Source organism: Opisthocomus hoazin, chromosome 2 (assembly GCF_030867145.1).
Source record: "Opisthocomus hoazin isolate bOpiHoa1 chromosome 2, bOpiHoa1.hap1, whole genome shotgun sequence".
Taxonomy (NCBI): Eukaryota; Metazoa; Chordata; class Aves; order Opisthocomiformes; family Opisthocomidae; genus Opisthocomus; species Opisthocomus hoazin.
The window spans coordinates 89613519-89635296 of NC_134415.1; the positions used below are offsets into that span (position 1 = coordinate 89613519).

Below are 21778 nucleotides of genomic sequence, written 5' to 3' on the forward strand. Positions count from 1 at the left end.
ACACAGAAATTCACTTCAGAAGTTTCAGGAGGTTTTACTATCATTATTATGAGAAGAATATTGCTCTTGCTCGCTTTGATTCAAAGTCACAACAACCAGTTAAGAGACTGAAAGTCTGCAGAACCACCAGCAGCAAGGAGTATTGGACCTGGCATCTGGGCAACCTTTGCACCAGAGTGCCAGTCTCCTCTCAAAGAACCTCTTACCTGCACCTCCAGAGGCAGCTCTGCTCAGCATCAGATGAGGGGCAAAAATCTTGGTTATTATTCCATTCCCTGGATCTAAAATGATGTGAATTGACCGTCATTAGTATAGCACAAAGAAATTTCCCCAGAGATCTAATCCCTTGGTACAGTACTACAGTGATAGGTATTAAAATGAGGAAACAAAAATCCTGAAACACATTTTTTCCAGATTTATGCGCAGTGCAAATTCATGCAACAGAATACAGTAAAAGAAATGGGCGTACAGAAAATGATCCTGGTTTTGATTAATGTGTCAGTTTAGGAGTGCAACAAGAAACCTATGGAACACGTTTGCCCTGAAGGAGTTAATTTAACACTAAAGCTGAAAAGTAAATCATAGAGAGGGCAGGAACTGCCAGAATTAGTCAACCGTTGTTCCCGGTGGTGCAAGCCTGCTCTTGGGTTCCAGGTCACGGCTTCCACACAAACGCACACTCTTACCTCTCCTGAGCCCTGGCCAGCCACTGCTTGTCCTGCGCCCCGCAGCAGGCATGCGTCCCACAGAGCAACACATACCCGGTGACGTCTCTCAGGTTTACACCACAGCATTAATTTCTTACGGTTTTTCATATTTAATCTCCTTTTTAAATAAAAGCCACGGAAAACCAAATATCCAGCAGCACCCCACGCCTCTACATTCTCTCATGCTACTTGCCTATGCTAATGATCCACAGGACTTGTATTCAGGGGTTTTAAAACCACGGTACACACCTCCTCTGGTACTTGAACTACAGGAATAAGCGCTGGAAGAAACACGAACACAAGGCAGCAGAAGCCGACTGGCTAGCGGTGAGGAACGGAGTCTGCTTCTCGCCAAGGACTTACACAAATATTTGTAAGACATGACAGGAATGTTGGGAGTCAAGCTTTTGGGTTTTTTTGGAGGGGGGGAAGGAGAGGGAGGTGTTACCGAACAGTGAGAAGCGATGTCTACTGGCTGGGTGCAGCACAAATGAGAACAGGTTTGGCACTTTCTGCAAGGCAACGTAGATGCAGGTAAGACTCAGGGCACCTGTTGTAATTGGTGTCCTCAGCATGCGCTGGAGTGGTTTTCTATACCTACAAACACGACTACGAATACGAATTATGTTCATGAATGTATGAATACAAATAATGCAGAATGAATGTACTTGCCTTACTTGGCTGTAACGTAAAGCCTTGCTCAAAAAGAAACAAAAAAATGAAGTGCATACATTAACCCAGCTGGGTTGATGAACAGCAACTAAAAGCAAAGACCTGTTGCCTTGTTCGTCTCACTTTGTACAAGTTACAAAAACCTCCTTAGAACAGTTCAGCAAACTGCTAAAAATATTTTCAGCTCCGTTTCTCACAGACAAATTACAGGAAAACTTTTGCAGGAAACATCCAGTTCTGAAGTCCTGAGTGTTTATTTCTTCCATGATTTAGAACAAAGACGTCTAGTCCTGTAGTCCTTTACCTTTCCACTTCCCTCTCTCTCGGATTGTATTTCGTTTAAGCAGAGAAAGAGTCTATACTTCTAAGTGGAAAACAGGTAAACATTTGGTTATTCAATTTGCATCTGCAAAAGTTAAGCTGATATTACCATTAAGTAAAAGGAAAACATTTTAACAGGTAAGAGAATACTCTTTCTGTGATTTGTTTTTCTCTTTTCTTCATAAATCAAGCCAGGAATTCTGAAGCTATTCTCATTAAAAACACCCCTCGGGTTCTCCAAAGACGTGTGCTGACATGCCAGTAGGACCTTTACAATTGCAGATTTTGAGGGGAGAAGAGGAGATTACGCTTGAGAAAAGGCATGCGCTGGGACAGGCTGCACCACAATGACAGCAGCAGGGTTTTGGTACAAGATCTTTGCTTCATCAAAACATACAGGGCTGAATATATTAGTGGGACACATTTGCTGACTCAGATGTCACAACCTGAGGGTCCAGGAATAAGTTTAGTTTACACAAGACACATTTATTTCTGAAGACAGTCCCAGCATCGTGTGAATAACCTTGCCGACAGAGGTTTAAAGAATTATCTGCAAAAGGCCTTCAGCTGCATTGACCCACCTCACGCCATGCTTGCTCTCATTACACCTTCTGCATGGGATCAGCAAAACTGAAATTGCTCACCAAGGTCTCAGTCCTTTCCAACACCCTCACATTCAAATACTTCAGACACCAATTATTAAGTAACATCCTAAACCAGAAAAAACATATATTGCCTGTAGAATTACTTCTTGAGAGAAATCTCTCTGCCAGCCCCCTCCAGCTCCACCCTGCTCAGTCATGCTTATGAACCAGTCTGTTAAATCAAGCCATCTGTGTACCCATTATCGGCAGTTTTTAGGGAATGTACAGTACCAAAATTGACATATGATCTTGCCTAATGGAGCACTGTTTATTGCAAAACTTGCAATGATTTTTCAACCAAAAAGAGGTTAAAATAGCCTTCTTAAGCACTACAGAGCCTTAAGATACAGGTGCATTAATTCATTTTAAGATACAGAACATTCAAACATATAGATATATATAAAACCGACACAAAACACTGCAAGGAAACTGAGTAGCCAGGGCAACCAGCTCTATGTGGCCCTGCCCAAGCAGGGGGTTGGACCAGATGACCTCCAGAGGTTCCTTCCAACCCCAACCACTCTGCGATTCTGTGATCCATCTAAAATATATTCATTGACTCACACAATACAGATTTATGATTTTTAGATAAGCATATCTAGATGAATAAACTGGGTAGCTATGTTAGAAATCAGAAACTTGTAAAAATGTCCTTGCTCATGGCAGGGGGGTTGGAACCAGATGATCTTTTAGGTCCCTTCCAACCCTTACCATTCTACGATTCTATGATTTTACGTATTCAAGCATTTGACAAAACAAAGACACAACCACCAGGTCAACGAGGACCAGACCATAAGTGTTCCATGCACAGAGCCTGAAACACTCCACTCCCTCTCAATCGGCCCTGAGCTGTTTAACTATTGAAGAAGAAATGGTACTGCAGCAATGTTCTCCCCCACGCACATCTGAGGAGATCTGACCCAAACCAAAGCCAGGCAATTTCTCTGCAGCAAACACAGCTAAATCAATAATTCTAGTAGGTATATCAAAGTTCATCTTCCTCATCAACTGTTCATATCCAAGGATGCAATGCTGTAATGCTCAGACCTGTCTTGCACAACGTTCTCACTGGTACTTCACAAGATGTAAAATAAACACAGGTAGTTGAGAAGAGGGGCACCAGTGAGGTTTTTAATGCATCAGACTAAAGGACATAACAGTGAGTGCCATGACCATGATAAGTACAATAGGGTTACATTTGGATTTGTAATTCCTAAAGGTTTTGTTACTGAAACAAAAAGATAATACAGTTAATGCAAAGAAGAAGAATTGAAACTGAAATAGGGTTTATCACTAAAGCTGCAAAGACAAAATACCATCATCGGAATTATCCTGTACAGAGAAATAAACTTGGCAATTACTACCTGAAAAATCAGTTCGCTCTTATTTTTCAAATCAGTGAATAACCTGCTTTGGTGTAACAAATCACCCACCAGGGTGGTTGCTATGAACCAGAAGAAACATATCCTTTCACAAAGTCTCACAAAGCACATGGATGGGACTTGTAAACTATTGATAACTGTAAATGTAACAAATGTATCATGTAGGGGATGTTATCACTTCAGGTGGTCATTAATTTGTATGTTAACATAGCATAAATACCTAGTAACTGTGTCTCTTCGGTGCACATGTTTGGAGGAGAGATCCCCAGTGTGCCCGGCGCCACAATAAAGAATACCTGCTTAATAGTCTGCCGACTATTGAGTCTTCAGTTCCAGCTTTTCACGGTATCACTACAGAGAGGGAACATACGCATGCTTTATGTCCTATATCAGTCTGAAGGTTTTCTGAAGCCCTTCCCACTGGATGCTTTGAACAACAGAAAGCAACAGCTTAACTTTACCCCTAGGTAATTACAGAGTATGGGTGGAAGGCAGATGTCTGAAGTAATTAAAAACTGGGAAAAGGTTGACAAGGTCAACGATTTCTGGATTCGTGAGACTGGACTGGGAACTTGATTCCCCAGAGAAACAAGACTTTGGTGCTTAATGCGCTCACCATTATCAACAAATGGTTAGGGACAGGAAGAGTGAGATGCCACGCAGATACAGACATGCTCCAAGTTCTCCCAGAATGAAGATTATGATAAGAAACTGTATCTGTAAAAAGTAGTCTTAATCCTCCTATGAGGCTGTAATACTACTCAACAGCTGATGCTTAGCAGTGGAGCTCTTTTTTTTGGATCTTTTCTGGCTGATGGATGGTCAAGCAGCCCTTCACAGCATTATCTGTATAGGTGATGTTTGTGGGTAATCTCCATACAGGTCATGACAGACAATACTTCGGAAATCCTGATGCCTCTGCCTGATCCCATGGCAGACATGGAGCTGAAAGAGCTCTCAGTGCGTCGTGGGCACCCTCTACGCTTTCTTTAATACTTCCTAAATTCTCTGGAAGTTCTGCAGAAGACTCTTCCCCACATCATGCAGGAGTCCAGTGCTAGGAATCTCAATTAGGTAACAAAAGTCTGACTCATGGTTCCCTACCCCAGGGCTCTTTTGTTCCAGTCCATCAAACAGCGCGCTTCCCAAAACATCCTTCTTCATTTGTTCTGGCAGGGTAAGGCCATGCAGAGCAACAGTCCGCTACCTTCAGTTCAGCATTTGCCTCATGAGGAATGCCTCCACACCCAGCTCAAAATAATCAAAATCCTATGTTCCTGTCCTATTCTACTTACATTGCAAAGCAGGATCTCAATTAACTAATTTTAAAAAGCTGTGCGTCGACACAAAGTACTTTCAGGCCACGTGACAAGTGAATCTTGCGCAACCTCTCTCAGTGCAGGCTACAAGCTCGATTAACACAACTCACCTTGAACATCACATTGCTCTTCCGTGTACCTCGTGAGAATCTTGCCAGCTGTACAAGCATAGGAGCAACAGAAGAAAGCAGGTACCACAAAACCCTGGATCTTGCATCAGGTGACTACAATAAGCATTGCACAAGGGTGCTTTGATGTTACAAAAGACCTAAGAAAATACGGAGAGGTTAGGGTATATTCCTGTTGCGTTTACTCTCTTACTATAGGGCACTTGTCAGACACATGCCATCTGCTGCATCTAAATGTGATGACCAACCAGGTAAAATAAAAATTTCCCCCACCAGCAGGCTCTTCACACAGATATAAAGGAACACCACTAATGTCATTTTAGGCGATTAAAGAGTCTATGCTACAGACACTGCATCTCTTGAAAGCTCTTCCTCTTGCAGGACAGAATCTCAGCTCTCGGTGAAGACTCTGCCCTAATGGCTATGCACAAGAAGTCACAGCCTCATCACCCAGAAATATTGTACTTGGGTCAAGTACAGCGAGCTGAGAGTGCAAAGGGAACATACATGCCCCCACTCCCCCTCCCCGCTCCCTGTTCCCCCACCTTTTCCTGCACCCTCGTGGGTCCTGCAGGAACCCCAGGGAGCAACCCTGCACTGGAAGCCGTCTCTCTGGGAACTGAAGCTGTGTTTAAAGACTCAGCCTCTTAATGCTTTGCAGGTTTCCCACAGCTTGGAAGAAAGGAAAGTTTGGAAAAGCCTTACTACAGAGGCCAGGCTACTGTATCGTGGTAAAGTCGGGATCCCTTAGTGCAAGCACCTCCTCGGTCAGCCACTGGTAGGAACCATGGAGGACAATGCTATTTGTTGTATCCAGTTCAGTCTCCTTATGTTTCTAATTTGTCTACAGCCAAAAACAGATGCTTTGAGGTCCTCCTTCCCCTCTACTCTGCCCTGGTGAGGCCCCATCTGGAGTACTCTGTCCAGTTCTGGGCTCCCCACTTCAAGGAAGATGAGGAGCTACTGGAGAGAGTCCAGCAGAGGGCTACGAGGACGATGAGGGGACTGGAGCATCTGTCCTATGAGGAGAGGCTGAGGGAGCTGGGCTTGTTCAGCCTGAAGAAGAGAAGGCTGCGAGGGGACCTTATGTATGCTTATAAATATCTGAAGGGTGGGTGTCAGGAGGATGGGGCCAGACTCTTTTCAGTAGTGCCCAGTGACAGGACAAGGGGCAATGGGCACAAACTGAAGCACAGGAAGTTCCATCTGAACATGAGGAAGAACTTCTTCCCTCTGAGGGTGACGGAGAACTGGAACAGGCTGCCCAGGGAGGCTGTGGACTCTCCTTCTCTGGAGATATTCAAGACCCGCCTGGACAAGGTCCTGTGCAGCCTGCTGTAGGTGACCCTGCTTCGGCAGGGGGGTTGGACTAGATGACCCACAGAGGTCCCTTCCAACCCATAACATTCTGTGATTCTGTTATTTATTTTGAGTACTGAAAAGGATCATGCAGTTCAGTGTACCTGCTTTATAGTTCATAAATATTTTGAAATTTCAGCATATCTGAGTCTCCTCCACACTTTCACAAGATGCCAGCTTGTGCAGGATAACATTAACACACGGAGAATATTCACATTATCTGACCACCAAGGCTGCCCAGGTCCTGAATGGAAATATGAAACAAAAAAAACCCCATACTGATGAAGGAATAATAGAGAGGGCCGGATCATGCTACAGGGACATCATGCTCCTGGACCGTGTTCCCAGAATCAGGCAGGATTTTCCACCTGCCCTTCTGCTTCCCTCCTGTCATGAACCTCAGCGCCCCCTTCCCTCTCACATTCTAGGACACTCTTTCCAGAGAGATCCCATTTTCACTTTTACAACATACAGAAAAAAACCAACAAAAATCGCAAGGAGGTGGCAGTGCCTCTCCAATAAGTTAGAAACAGATACTGCTTCACCACCACTCCTACCAAGGAACACAGTAGACCAGTGTTACTAACAAAACATGGTACTGCTAAGGACTGGAAGCTTAACAAAGCTGGAAGAGCAACCAGAAAAGCCCACAAGCTGTTGATGTTGGAGTAGACAAAGAAGTCAGAGATGGAAAAATATGCCCCAAGACCCAAACATTACTAAAGTCGAAGTGAAAGCAGAAAAAATGAGATTGCACATTGAGACAGATAAAGCCTAGAAGAGAGGATGAGGAAGAAAATTCCAAATATAGTGCTTTTAAAAAGCCTCAGAAGACATGTCACAACAACCAATCTGGTAAAGAGCACCTGGAAGAGCATGGGAGAGGGACACAGATCTTTTTTCACGCTCTTACATACTCTTTTTTAAAGGTTTGTAAAACTACCTTTTGCTTTATTCACGGCTTGTCTAGGTTCAAAGTGGTGACTTAGCACTCATTAACTACTGTCAGGAGCACAACTAGCAAAAAAACAGGAGATTTGTAAGGGATGAGGAACAGATCAAAGAAAACCAGATGATTCTCAGATCAAGGAGGGTGGAGACTAAGTCTAGGACAAAAGAGGGGAAAAGACAAAGGTGAGGAACAATACAGAGAAGCTTTTGGAAGTGGCACAAGATGAAGAGGAATTCTGCATGGGAAAATGAAACAGAGAAAAGGTTGAGGTCATATACACTATCTTAAAACCACAGGAGTGGCCTAATATGGGTAAAACACATGTTGCCATTTCAGTGCAGACAAGATCAAACTTCACTCCTGAACTATGTCGATCCATCCTTGGACTAGTGGCTGCTGTAACATGATTAAGGAAGAGTTACAGCACAGTTTTGCTCTGTTGGTACTACAGGACTGAATCATATCTTATCACAGGAGCTGCGTTGCCACACAGCCATCAGCTCTCAATAGTGCATAAAACAGAGGGAGAAAACTACGGAAGAGGAGGACTTACTCTAGTGCTGCTTTTACAGTGAGTCTTCCCATTTATCTTTGCCTCAGTACGGGGAGGCAGAAAGGAGAGGAAGAAAGAGAAGGCAAACATATCATGTTATTTGTAATCCTTTTTTCCAGTCCTTCCAGAAAGGCCAGTTTTGTAAACAGAAATAAAGCTGAGATTTTCTTTATCTTGTTAACTACTCCCGTGACTGCAGCATACCGTGCAGAGTCGACAAGTATCTCTCTGCTGAACGTTCTCTATTGAAAATGCACTGCAACTTCTTTTGCAACACATGTTATTTCAGTCAGGCTATCTGCACCTTAAAACACTCAGCCTATTGTTTCAACAGCACAGACCTGCATGATGACTTATAAAAATTGTCCAATATCATATCATCTTGGCTACAGGTTTAATTTCATGCAATATGAAACTTCACTGAAAATCATTATACAATGAGACAAGGAAACACAAACATTGGTTTCCTTCTTTTATCTTTTCTGTTTTTGTTTTTTTATATTAAGTTTAAGCATACTACAACTCCCTCTGGGAGGATGTTTTTCACACAAAGCCACATTCTTTGAGTCTTATTCACGTAAACAGCCATTGAATTAAATGAGACCAGTCACACAAGTAGGGAAATCAAGTTTTGATCCAGCATTACTGTTACAATATACAGCATAAAAATTAATTTTAAAAAAGCCCAGGATAATAGGCATTCATCTTTAAACTATCTAATAATGCAAAGACCAGTTGTGGGTTTTGTTTTTCAGGTCTACCCTTCTGAGATTTAATACAGTATTATTTTTTTTTTATTTTATATATATATATATATATATAAAATTTAAAACAGTATTTTACTAGACACAAGTTGTTGATAATTACCTCTCTATGGCCAATACTGTTATTCAAGTATAAACCAAGAAAATTTTGTTAAAAGAAGAGTAATTATTTTAGTATCATTTTATTCTTGAACTTTAATTAAGCAAGGCCTGAAAATACCATTTGCAGAGCATAAGAGAAGTGATTTTTTAATGGTACTTGGTAAAATCTGCTATCTTTTGCATTAGACACTTCCGTCCTGTCCTGTTTTTCTTGAAAGGCCATGTATATTTGGAGAACTAGTAAGTTTAAGATACACAAACCACAAGAAACTTCTCTGATGGCAGAAGAGTGAATACTCATACTCAAGATCTGAAGCTTGAGAACTAATCAAGTGAAGGTTTGCTTGTTGTTTTACAAGTAAAAAGCACAGACATGCAACAGATGCTTGCCTGCTGTACTAAAATTTACAATGTGATTTTATTAATAACAATCAGACTGAGACACTGCCTGTATGGTTAATGAATTTAAAAATCTTCGTATTTCGGGGAGGATGACGGTATACATCTCCCTAGCATAAGAGGAAAATCGACGATCTTAATGTGAAACACTGTTGAGCATACCTTACAAAGGCCTGCAGTGATAGGACAAAGAGTAATGATTTTAAACTAAAAGAGGGTAGATTTAGATTACATATTAGGAAGAAATTCTTTACTATGAGGTTGACATCACCTGAAAATGAGTGACTTCACAGGTGGTGAGGCACTGGAAGAGGTTGCCCAGAAAAGCTGTGGCTGCCCCCTCCCCGGCAATGTTCAAGGCCAGGTTGAATGGGGCTCTGAGCAACCTGGTCTGGTGGAAGGTGTCCCCGCCCCTGGCAGGGGAGTTGGAACTGGGTGATCTATAAGGTCCCTTCCAACCCAAACCATTCTATGGTTCTATGATTCTATGTCCTTTAACAGTGTGCTGAGAAATTCCAGCACAGTATCACTCTACTCTGCTAATGCTCCCTAGCTTAGCTTACATGAAATGTGCATTTGGTGTTTCTTCCACCAAGGCAGTGTAACTGTGCGCTTCATGAAAGCTACAGGGGACTGAAAGACACAGCAATATTTCCATTTCACTGACACTCTTTGTTTCATCTCTGGGAAACTGAGACCAGGTCCCAAGTAAAACCAGCTTTACACCACAGCCTAATGAGTCGCTCAACACTCGCTTCAGCTTAGTCAAGGAGGGATTCTTAATTTCAAATTATGAGAAAGAGAACAAACAAACCTTTAAATTTTTTTTTAAGTACTGTGCTCAGTTCTACTGAATGCACCACTTCCTGTTTTGTTGGTTTGCCTGTGTGTTACAAAAAACAGCTCATCCCATGTAATTATATTCAGACACTTGCTGGATGTACAAAACCACATATGATACAAAAGCAAATTCATATTAATACAATATTTCAAAAAAAATTATTCTTATAAGCTTGAAATACATGCATCCAAATTCTGAATGTTAGATTTTGAATAAAATATACTTCTAGTTTCCATGACAAGTATTCCACTTTGAGGATTAAAAACAAAAAGAAGAAAAACCTGACGTGATTCTAATGACTGAAGCAGCAACATCCTCATTTGTATGTCTGCACATTTACAGACATGAAAGGCTAGATTCTCTGAAAGAGTAATGGAGTGTGGAACCACAGAAGATTAATTTTAAACTTTTCAAGCACATGTGTTGGTGGGCACGGATAAGGAAGAACTAAGAGGAGGCAGAAAAAGGTTGGGGTTTGGTTTTTCGGACTGAAGTTACTTCTGTAGGTACACAATGAATCTGGGAATCATTTTTAAAAACAGGTTTTTTTCAGTTAAGAAACTCTGCCAACAACCAGAGCTTATACCTGCAAATTCTGTTTCGACTTTTTAGTGTGGCATGCTACTTGCTACGAGTATTCACACCACTCTCTTAATTCTGACATTCACTTCTTCCACTGGGTCCCATCTTGCTTCCAGATAAACAAAGTGTAAAATTCTCACTGAGAAAAGACTGGATACTTTCTGAGTAAGCAAGGGAGGCCTAAACGTAGCAATAGTCAACCTGGTCTGATAAGTAGGAAGAATGAGAAGCAGAAGTGAGTTACTGTTTTGGTTTGGCCTGGATAAATGTCAGATGCCCACCAAAACCGCTCTATCACTCCCCCTCCTCAGCTGGACAGGGGAGAGGACATATGATGAAAGGCTCGAAGGTCGAGACAAGGACAGGGAGAGATCACTCACCAATTACTGTCACGGACAAAACAGACTGAACTTGGGGAGAAAAGGGAGTTTAATTTATCACCAATCAAATCAGAGTAGGATAGTGAGAAATAAAACCAGATCTTCAAACACCTTCCCCCTACCCCTCCCTTCTTCCTGGGCTCAGCTGCACTCCTGTTTCTCTACCTCCTCCCCCGAGCTGCGCAGGGGGATGGGGAATGGGGGTTATGGTCAGTGCATCACATGTTGTCTCTGCCTCTGCGCTCCTTCCTCCTCAGGGGGAGGACTCCTCACACTCTGCCCCTGCTCCAGCGTGAAGGTTCCTCTCACGGGAGACGGTTCTCCACAAACTTCTCCAACATGAGTCCTTCCCACAGACTGCAGCTCTTCACAAACTGCCCCAGCATGGGTCCTTCCCACGGGGTGCAGTCCTTCAGGAACAGGCTGCTCCAGCATGGGTCTCCCACGGGGTCACAAGCCCTGCCAGCAAACCTGCTCTGGCATGGGCTCCTCTCTCCATGGGGCCACAGGTCCTGGCAGGAGCCTGCTCCAACACAGGCTCCCCATGGGGTCACAGCCTCCTTCAGGCATCCACCTGCTCCGGCATGGGGTCCCTTCCATGGGCTACAGGTGGAGATCTGCTCCACTGTGGACCTCCATGGACTGCAGGGGACAATCTGCCTCGCCCCGCTAACAAAACCTTGCCACGCAAACCCACAACAGTTACTCTAAACAGTTTTATTTGAGACCCGCTGAACAAACTCACCCAGGGCACTCTTTGACCAAAACTAAATCCTGAACAGAATAGTGAAACTCAAAATTTTTTTATGAAGCAAGCTGGGATGTGATTGCAATGTAGACTAGTTAGAGCTGAATGCTGACTGTCTGGACACAAGACAGACGTTTAAATTAAGCTCCTTCACATTTGTGGTGAGTTTGCACGCAGCCTGTTACCACAGCTTCGCTGATGTAAAATTATTCCTCAAACCACAGTAACTTGTGTCCAATCCCCAAAGATTACCCTCAAATGAAGGAAGGCTGCTTAAAAAAAAAGAATTAAAAATCAATGTTATAAAAACTAGGCAGCTATGGAATAACAGAAGCCCTCATCTGTATAGAGAACCAGCTAGACAGGAAATAAATGGTACAAGGAAAAAGCAGTCAGTCTTCACAGTGGAGGGATACTAACCCTGCAGCCCCACAGCCATCTGCATTAGGAATATATTGTGTTCAATATATCCACTAATGAATCACAGCGGGACAGGGAAAGGTTACAATAGTTAAATGACAGAACTCATTGATAATACCAAATTATTCAGATTAAAGGCAAGTACTGACTGCAAAGAGATATGGAAGGACTTAATGACACCAAATAACCAGCCAGTAAAATGGCTGGCAGAATTCAATACCATTTAAACACAGATTGGTATTCATGGTGGGAAAAACCACCTCAACTTCATATGCATAATGATGAGCTCTGAATGATTCAGGAATAGGATCTTGGATTTATAGTAGATTGTTCTTATGAAAGCATCAGCACAGTTAAAAATCAGGGACAGTCCTAAAAATTGTTACTGCAGAGAATACAACCAAAAGCACCTTTATTCAACTGTCTAAAAAGTTCAATTGTATCCTGAAAGTTGTAACTCTGGCCCTCTCTTCTTGGAAAAGGTTCGGCAAAACTAGAAAAGTTTCAAGGAAAGAGAGCATAAGACAATCAAAGGCAGGACACAATTAAGAAGAGGAAAGTCAGGTTGGAGAAATACTAGAAGACATCAGATTAAACCAGCAGATCTCAGGCTCAAAACAAGTGAGAAGAAATGGCTCTTCTCCTCATAAAGCAATTTTCAAGCTGTGGTTTTCCTAGCCTTTCTCCTCTGGTTTTCTCAGCCTGTTTCCCACTCACTCAGGTTCCCCCCTCAGCTTGAAAGAGTCCTGACATGGATGCCCTAAAACAGTAAAAGGCATTAAGGAGAATATAAGCCATCTTTCCCTGCAAATGAAATGCAGCCAAGGTAACAGAGGTGAGAATTAGCCAGACTGACCATGAAAGTGTTCACCCACACCTCCAAATCAGGCTTATCACAACTGCAGGCAGGTGATTTGCTCAGCCGTTGGCCACCGTGCAGGAAGAACTGACCGAAATCTTCCCAGATGGACAGTCCTGTCCTAGGCAGCGAGAGATGTCCACCTCTCCCTGCCTTCAGGTTGACTGAAATAATGTGATTCGTGACGACGGCCATGCAGAGAAGCAGCTAATGTTAGGCACTCTGGTTTTCCAAGCTATGTCAAAAGTATCTATATTACTTGGTAAATTTTTGAAAGCTCTTTATATTATTAGAATTTAAATAAATTAGATTTTCTCTAGCTTACTTCAAAGCTAGTAGCAACTAAGACAGCTAATATCAACCCCCTCTCTTAACTGAGCTGTCCTCATTCACCCCAAATCCAGTCCTGCTTTATCAGGCATACTGGTAACTAAGCTATCCATCTGCAGAGACATCTCCACTTGCCCATCAAAACATCAGAGAAAGTAAAATGGATGACGGCCTTACCCAGTGCGTGCCACATCAGGATTTCTTAAACCTAGGCTTCTCCAAACTGATTAAGTGCAATCTTATGGTGGAACAAAAGGATCCAACTTGGTAGCTGATTATTCATTAACAAAATACTGTACTTTAAATTCACACTTCAGCTTACTCCATACTAGAGTCTCCCATTCGTATCGATAGACTTAAACCATAGCTGCACTAATGCTGGGCATTCAAGCATACTGAACTGCCTTTCCTGGAGGAAACTAGCACACCTCTAGAACAAAGCATTGCACATTAAGACTGGGGTACCAGCTCCTGTGCTGAAGCAGATTTATATCTGTCAAAGGGCTGGAACCCCTGATCCTCCACAATCTCTTTCTGGAGGGACATCTGACATAACCCTGACAAGTCCAGAGACTGGATTTCAGCACGTCTAAGAGAACCTAAACCAGGCTTAGGCAGGCAGCATAACACCGGGGAAGGAGTAAGAACGACATCCAACTGCATCTTGCCTCTGAGCTTTTTCCATGCTACCACGTTTTTTGGGCAGAGACTCATATTTACCTGTAGGACACCACATGACAGCACACAAAAATGATAACATGATACGAGTTAAAGCATAAAATTTATTCTTAATGTAACTACCTTCAGACTCCGAAATGAAAAAACAAGCTGGTCGGCAACAGCTGCTGTGACATCCACCTACAACTCCATCATCTGGCACTCTTCAATGGAAAAACATGCCATTGAAGACAGATAGATACTTCAGCAGTTTTGCTGCCAACAGGAATTTTTCCGAACTTCTTGTGCTTCCACTCATGTAAATTTTAGATCTTGGGGGCTAGTCAAAGGCTGAACTTGTATCACAGTATAACAAAAGAGGAAGAATGTAAAGATTCGAGACCAATACCACTTATACTTAGAGTAAAAAAAAGGCACATGAAAAGAGCAAGGTCTGATTTTATACAGAAGCTGTGAAAAGCTATGAAAAAAAACATACTTGCAAGAAATCAGAAGCTGCTGTAAAGTCTGGAAAAGACAAAATGATAAGAAAGCGCTGTACTTTCAAAATCTGGATTTAAACCAGAACAATAATGTCAATTGAAAGACTGCAGATGGCAGGCAGATAATTCCACAGCCAGAAGAAAGACCAGCCCCAGCCTCCCATCCCTAAATCCTCTCAAAAGACTTCAGCCAGACGCAGTCTAATCACAGAAATTATCAGAAAGAAAAACAGGGAAAATTACTGATATGTAAGCTTTACAACACACTAATGAACTGACTTAAGCAACGCGTACGCCTTGCAGATATTAGCGTAATCATTTGAGACAGCAGTGATATCACAAAAAGATCATGTCCTGCTCAGGACTGAACCGGCTGCAATTTCTGCAACTGTAGTGCACGTACAAACTCTTCCTAGAAGTAAAACATGCCTAAAATGATTCACTGTGATCACTGTCGAAAAGTTAACTCAAACATTGAGCTGACATATGATTACCATACATTCATGGTGCTTTTTTATTTTATAAAGCTGGCACTTTCCTCAGTGACTGACCCATCTGAGACAATTTAGTGAACTTTGACTCAGAAGTGTATCAGCACAATATAAATAGACTAGCACAGGTCTTGCTAAGATGCCACATTGCAGATGCAGATAAAACCAAATGGAAATATGTCTTGACTGGCTTAGAGCAGTCAGCATCTCAAACTGGAAAAGAAAACAATCCCACTGCAATGTGGACACAATGATGCACACCCTTACGGTGTTCATTCCCATCAAATCCAAATGCATTTTCCATAGTGCGGATGAAAATGCTTTCATCCAATACCATGCCAGATCATGCACCCAAAAACTTTCTCTTCAGTGGCTGACCTCACAAAAACTAATGGTGTTTAGGTGGGGAAGAAGGCAAGTCATGAGAGAGAAAGGGAAAGTAAGGGATAGACTGTTAGAAGAAGCTTGCTTTTACACCAGGATCTGAAGGAGGTAAGATTTCAGGATTTCAAGAGTACTCCAAAAGACGCTTTTCATCACAACGTAAGATAAAAAAACTTAGCCTTTTTTGGCACAAGGCCAAACAAATTTTTCTTCAGGATTAAGGCAGACTTGCTAGGGTAACCATGCTCAGTACATCACACCCCAGCTACCCCGTAGCCGCAGTAGCCTCTGCCTGGCATCCACACCAGATGCTTCCATCCACCACTTCCCACAGATGTGCCCAAATCCCATCCCCAGTCACAGCCAGCTTCCCCCGTGGCTCAGCTGAGATGCACCTAGGGTTTGGAGGACCAGCAGAAGGCCTGGGGAGTAGAAAGGAGAGAGGCACAGAGGATAAAACAGGAAGACATGAGTGCTGACAAAGTCTTCATGTTGATTGCAAGAACCTTGAATTTCATGCCACACAGGGCAGGATCACTGACAAAGACCTATGGGAACAAATTAAAGCGGTGCAAGAACAAGGCAGCAATCTACAGCCCTGCACCATGTCATGAGCTAGCTATGCACTCCATATTGCATCAGAAGTACATCACTGAGGCTACCAAGACAATCCCTCCACAACCGGATAACGCAAGAATTCAAGTTGTGCAGTATTAGTTAGGCCACCCAAAGTGTATTCATTGATCACAACAGGACTGTTTCCACAGGACACCTTTCACTTTCAACACTCAAGATTAACTACTAGTAGTAACATGTTAGATTTCTTTTAACACTCAAGATTAACTACTAGTAGTAACATGCTAGATTTCTTTTAACAGCCAAGTCCTGTGCAGCCTTAATGCTTCATTTATCACACACTTCTCACATACATGTCCTAAATTGACATTTATTCATTTTGTTGTGGGTTTTTTGACAGCGTTCTTCACCCTGGTATCAAACTACTGCATGTCAACAGTATCCTTCCTTGCTCCGCTGTCAAGACCTGCACACCTGCAACTGGACCTCAAAGGCTTGTGTTAGACTTCCAGAAAACAAGAAAAATACTTGTACGGCCAGACTAGCACCAGCTTGGATTACTTGTATGGCCAGACTAGCACCACCTTGGATACACAGCATCACTGTGTCATGGACCACGTCCTCTAGGAAAGCCATACACAGAGAACATCCAGATGCACATGCATTTGAAAGCTATGCAACAAATACGACAGGAATTCACACATCTAAGAAAACTATCTTGAAAAATGGATTTTTAAACTCAATACCAGTTAAAGAATCAATCTCTGAATGAAAATATTAACAAGCTATACTCATAATAAAATTCATGTTTGGGTAAGCACAGATGACAACAATAATACCATCATTTAAATAGCCCTTTTTCATCAGTGTAGCTCAAAACATAGAAAACTGACAAACAATTTAAGTGCAAGAACCCAGAGTCAGAAACAGGGGCTGTCGCATGGCCAGAAGTTCTCAGACTAAAAAAAAAAAATGCTTTAGAATCAATTAAATGTTACCAACTGCTATTTGAATCAAAAATCATCTCTTCTTGTACTCCTCCTAAGTAATCACATTACCAAGAAGCACGTTATTACCTATGACAAACACTGGTTTGCTTACAATATGTAGAAAAGAAAGCTAGATTTGAAGTTCATGCTTATTTAAATTCCCACTACTTATCATTGTATAATACATAAAAATTTCATTCCTGTAATAAATATATTTGAACTTGAACAGGAATTTTTAAGAAGTTCTTTCATTACTCTAAGGCCTATGGCAACTGGCCCACACATAATCATTTGTTTGAACTCAACTAGGCAGAAATTAAGGTATTTTTCTTCTTGAAGTGTTAGGACGAAGAGTCTTTAGATCAATTTCAGCTAAGTGTCTAGATGGAATTTCTCAGCAAGATGTAAAAACATAGTTGCTTTAAAAAATATGTATTTCTTATTTAATTTATGGCTGAAAAACTAATTTTTTCCCCAGTGTCACACTTACAGAGGATTAAACCTTGAAATTAATCAGATTATAATGCTCTATCATGTGCTGACATAGGTTTTTTGCTATTAACAATTTTTGCCTTTGCCAATCCTTAGAAATATTAAGCCTTTGAGCACCAAAGTAACAAAAAAAAAACCTACAGCAAATAGCTCTTTTGTCTGGTATCACTAATACCTAAGATGCTCTGAAGGAAGCTGAGAAAACTATAAAGAATTAAGCGGACACTAGAAGCAACTGCAGCTGTCAGAGATACTGAAACTGGTGTTTCTTCTTTGCCTCATGTAATTATTCAACCAGACTGTAATCTGAGTTTTGACTAGAAGGTTGTTTCCCCCCCCCCCCCCCCCCCCGAAGTAGCACAAAAAATTAATTTAGACACAAATTTGATCCCACAAAATCCTGGTACGAAACTTAAATAACCGGTATTTACATAGCAAGTAAGGCTGTACTTCAGCCTATCACATTTCTCCTTGTTACTAAAGGAGTGACACGTTCAGCAGATGAAACTTTGCACAGCACAGATTTTCATAAATATGTCAATAATTCTCTACAGCGTCCACACCGTATTCTCTACCCATACACCCATCTTAGATGGCACCCTGTTGAAAAAGCCTCCAGAATAATTTCCGAGTAAAATAATAACAAATATTCTTGCATACCATTGCTAGCTTGCAGACCCCTTAGGAAAAGCTTACTTGCCTCTTGAGTACTCCACTCCCTGTTAGCTGGTACTGCTGAAGGACAGCTTGTTACAGTGTATCGATAGCACTTGCAGAGAGAAAAGTGAAATGCTGAAATGCTTGAAAGTAGAGTCCTCATAGCTGGACAGGAGGCAGGGAAGCAAATTAGCCTCTCGCCATACTGTTACGGGCTGCAGTCTTTCAAAGGGCAGCTCTACACTTTCTGTTTTCAGCTGGATCATTTCTGAAGAAGTCACATATTTCATTCCTTCATAAACAAAAGGAGCCAAAATGAAAGGAGCTACGAGGAAAGGCTGAGGGAGCTGGACTTGTTCAGCCTGAGGAAGACTGTGAGCTGATCTGATGCATATAAAAATCTTAAGGGTGGGTGTCAGGAGGGTGGGGCAAAACTCTTTTCAGTGGTGCCCAGCGACAAGACGAGTGGCAACGGGCACAAAATGAAGCATAGGAAGCTCCATCTGAACATGAGGAAGAACTTCTTCATTCTGAGGGTGACGGAGCACTGGAACAGGCTGCCCAGGGAGGTTGTGGAGTCTCCTTCTCTGGAGATGATTCAAGACCCGCCTGGACAAGGTCCTGTGCAGCCTGCTGTAGGTGACCCTGCTTCGGCAGGGGGGTTGGACTAGATGACCCACAGAGGTCCCTTCCAACCCCTAACATTCTGTGATTCTGTAAAATTACTTCTTTCACTTTTTTATTTGCCCAAAGCAATTACGATTCATTTATATCTTTGACAAATATCTCCCTAGGCCAGTCTTGCCAGTGAAATATGGTACCTCATTTGTGGTTTTAAATAAAATACTTCCTCTAGTGACATGTTGCACTGATGTATCTCTAAGAAAAGATGCAGCTGTGAGTTCTCTGGGAGCTCATCTGAAGTCCTAATTGTTGAGGGAAAAAGAGTAATTGCAAATCTGAAACTAATGAGAATAAATAAATAAAACATAGTTGTCATATGGTATAACTGATTTAAGAACCTAGAAGTGCTTTACAAACATTCATCTTTATGCCACCCTATTCAAAATATTGTTAGTCCTATTATATAGATTTAGAGAGTAAGAGGCAGCAAGGTTTTTTCCTTACATCACAAAATGACTAACTGGCAAAGTCAAGCAAAGGTGAAGCTGAAGATAAATGGAGAAATACAGCTCGAGGCTCAACCACTCATTACCCTACCCTACAAGTACCTGATGCATTAAGATATCACTCACCTAATCAAGTCCAAGAACATCACAAGTCTGACAGTGCAGACTCCAGAACGTGCCACCTGTGACAGAGCACAATGCTAAGCCTGGTGCTGCAACTACACAATACCAGCAAACACTGGAGCCCCATTTGTGGAGCCACCTTCCCACAGTTTCTGTTCCTTGGAAAAGAAAACAGCTCTGCAAAAAAGTCTGAAGAAAAGCACCTGGATGGTCAGGAGGTTGATCACTTTGTTTTTATCAGTCGTTCACCGATCATGTAATTTCTAGTGTTCAAAGCCAGTCTCCTACATCAGGTTGACACCACTGTCTGGGTAAATATCAAGAAGCAGGGGAAAGTGAAAACTTTCCCAGCTGAGTCCTATCACAAAGCCACTTCTGAATTTTATTACCGTTTCTCTTCAAACAAACAACAGGGAGAGAAGCGATGAGACTACTACCGTTACAGAATCACTATCCATTCTTGCAGATTAATAGGTCCTCACTGACACAAACAGGCATACATCATCTACATACCAGGCACCTAAATAAAGATTTCTATAGACCTTAAGCACTCACTGAAATCTAAAGGCAGGCGCCTAATACTGTACGTAGCCAGCCACCTGTAGTTTTGGCACATGCAGCGGACGTAACTAGTACTTTCTGCTCAGAAATCATTGAGAAGTTCTGACTCAGTGTCATTACGCCGGGTCTTCTGGTCCGCAACGCCAGCTGACGATCCTGAGACGCAAACTTGCATCTCCAGAAACACTTTGCTTTCCAAGTGCCTAGAGAACGATGATTACACAATACGTTGAACCTGAACCTGCCAAAATAAGTTGTTATATAAAACTAGCTGCACACCCAGACATACCACATTGAAGGCAAGCAAGTTCAGTAAACAACACTCTCCTCGGAACAAGCCGTGTACTCCGACAGTCCTACTCGCGGGTCTCGGCCATGCCTAACTCACGCCGCGTAAGAATTTAATCTTTGTGGCGTTTCTCCGCCTTTGAGCAGAGGTGGATTTACTGCTCTGCCCAGCAGACCGCTCCTTTAGCAGCGGTAGGATATTTTAGGTTCATTTCAGCAGCTAATGAGGAGCAGACCCCCCTGCCAGGACTGGGGGGGGGGGGGGGGGGTCTATCCCTCCGGGGCTTCTCCCTGCGGATGGGAGGCAGCGGGCAACACGTCCTTCTGGCCACGCGTGTCGCAGGAACACCGGGCAGAAAACCAAGCGAGCCCTTCACACCTAACCACAAGACCGGGAAGGTACCGATGACGCCCTGGGAAACACCGGGTGGCCGCGGGTTTCCAGGGGCAGGGAGCTCCGCCGTACTCACCACGCGTGGGGTCCGCGGGGGAAGAGGGCGGGAGCCGGTGTTGGCGGCAAAACCGGTGGAAGCGCTGTCGGCGGAGTTCTCAGGCGGTGCCAGCAACAGGACGGGCGGCTCCGAGCCCGGTTCCCATCGCTCACCAGGCAGATCCCACGGATGGTGCAGCCGCAGCCCCGCCACAAGCGGCCCCGCACCGCCCGCTCCCCGCCTCACGGCAGCCGCGCGCGCCCCGCCGCCGTGCCCGCGGCGAGGGCGACACCCAGCGGGCGGGCGGGCAGCGCCCCCGCCAGACCGGGCCGCCCCTCCCCGGCGAGGGGCCGGGACAGGGCGGGCCCGGCCCGGCCCCCTCGCAGCCATCCCCCGCCGAGGGATGGAGGCCTGGGGCCACGGCCACCCGCCCCGGCCCTGCCCGCCACCGGCGCGGGAGCGGAGCCAACGGCGGGCGGGGGAGCCGGGCCTTGATCCCGGCCCCCGGGAGAGCCGGGCGCCCTCCCGAACCGAAGCGCCTTCGCGGCTCGACCGCGGAAGCCCCACGGCAATTTGCGTGGGAGCAGAAGTGCCACAAACAGGGACTTCGGGGGGCAGGGAGCGAGCCAGCGGCCCCCGAGGCGCGGGCGGGAGGTCGGAGCGGGCCTGACCTCCACGTTCTCCTTTGGACCTGGTCACAGAGGATTCTGCTCGCGCGTTCGTCACCAAACAGCTACCGCGGCACTTGTCGTCCCGCGGCGATAGTCGCACCGTGGCAGGTTCACGCCGCGACCCTCGGGGCTCGGCGGGAAGGATTTACTGCCCGGACGTTGTGTTCCCACGCGCCTCTGACCCCAGCGAAGCTTTGTAGCTCCGTCCAAGCCACGGCACTCGTCTGCAGCCTGGCGTCACTGCCGAAATCAGAAGGGAACTGCTACAGTACGGGAAAACGCGTTGTGGTTCCTCACGCTACGGTTTTGTTTGCTCGTTTCCGTATTCAGCATGGGCCTACTTCAGGGGAATTTTATTTTACT

General features: G+C 43.8%; 1 protein-coding gene across 3 annotated transcripts in view; it reads right to left on the reverse strand.

Annotated features, from left to right (window-relative positions):
* The window catches only part of ANKRD6 (ankyrin repeat domain 6), a 112757-nt gene extending 90979 nt beyond the window's left edge, over nucleotides 1-21778 (reverse strand). For 2 of the 3 annotated variants that reach the window (XM_075414372.1, XM_075414368.1), the window contains exon 1: nucleotides 20784-20994. The gene's annotated coding sequence lies outside the window, so the exon portion shown is untranslated. Of the gene's footprint in view, nucleotides 1-20783; nucleotides 20995-21415 lie in introns of those variants that run through there. The other variant, XM_075414369.1, reaches the window with a different exon arrangement.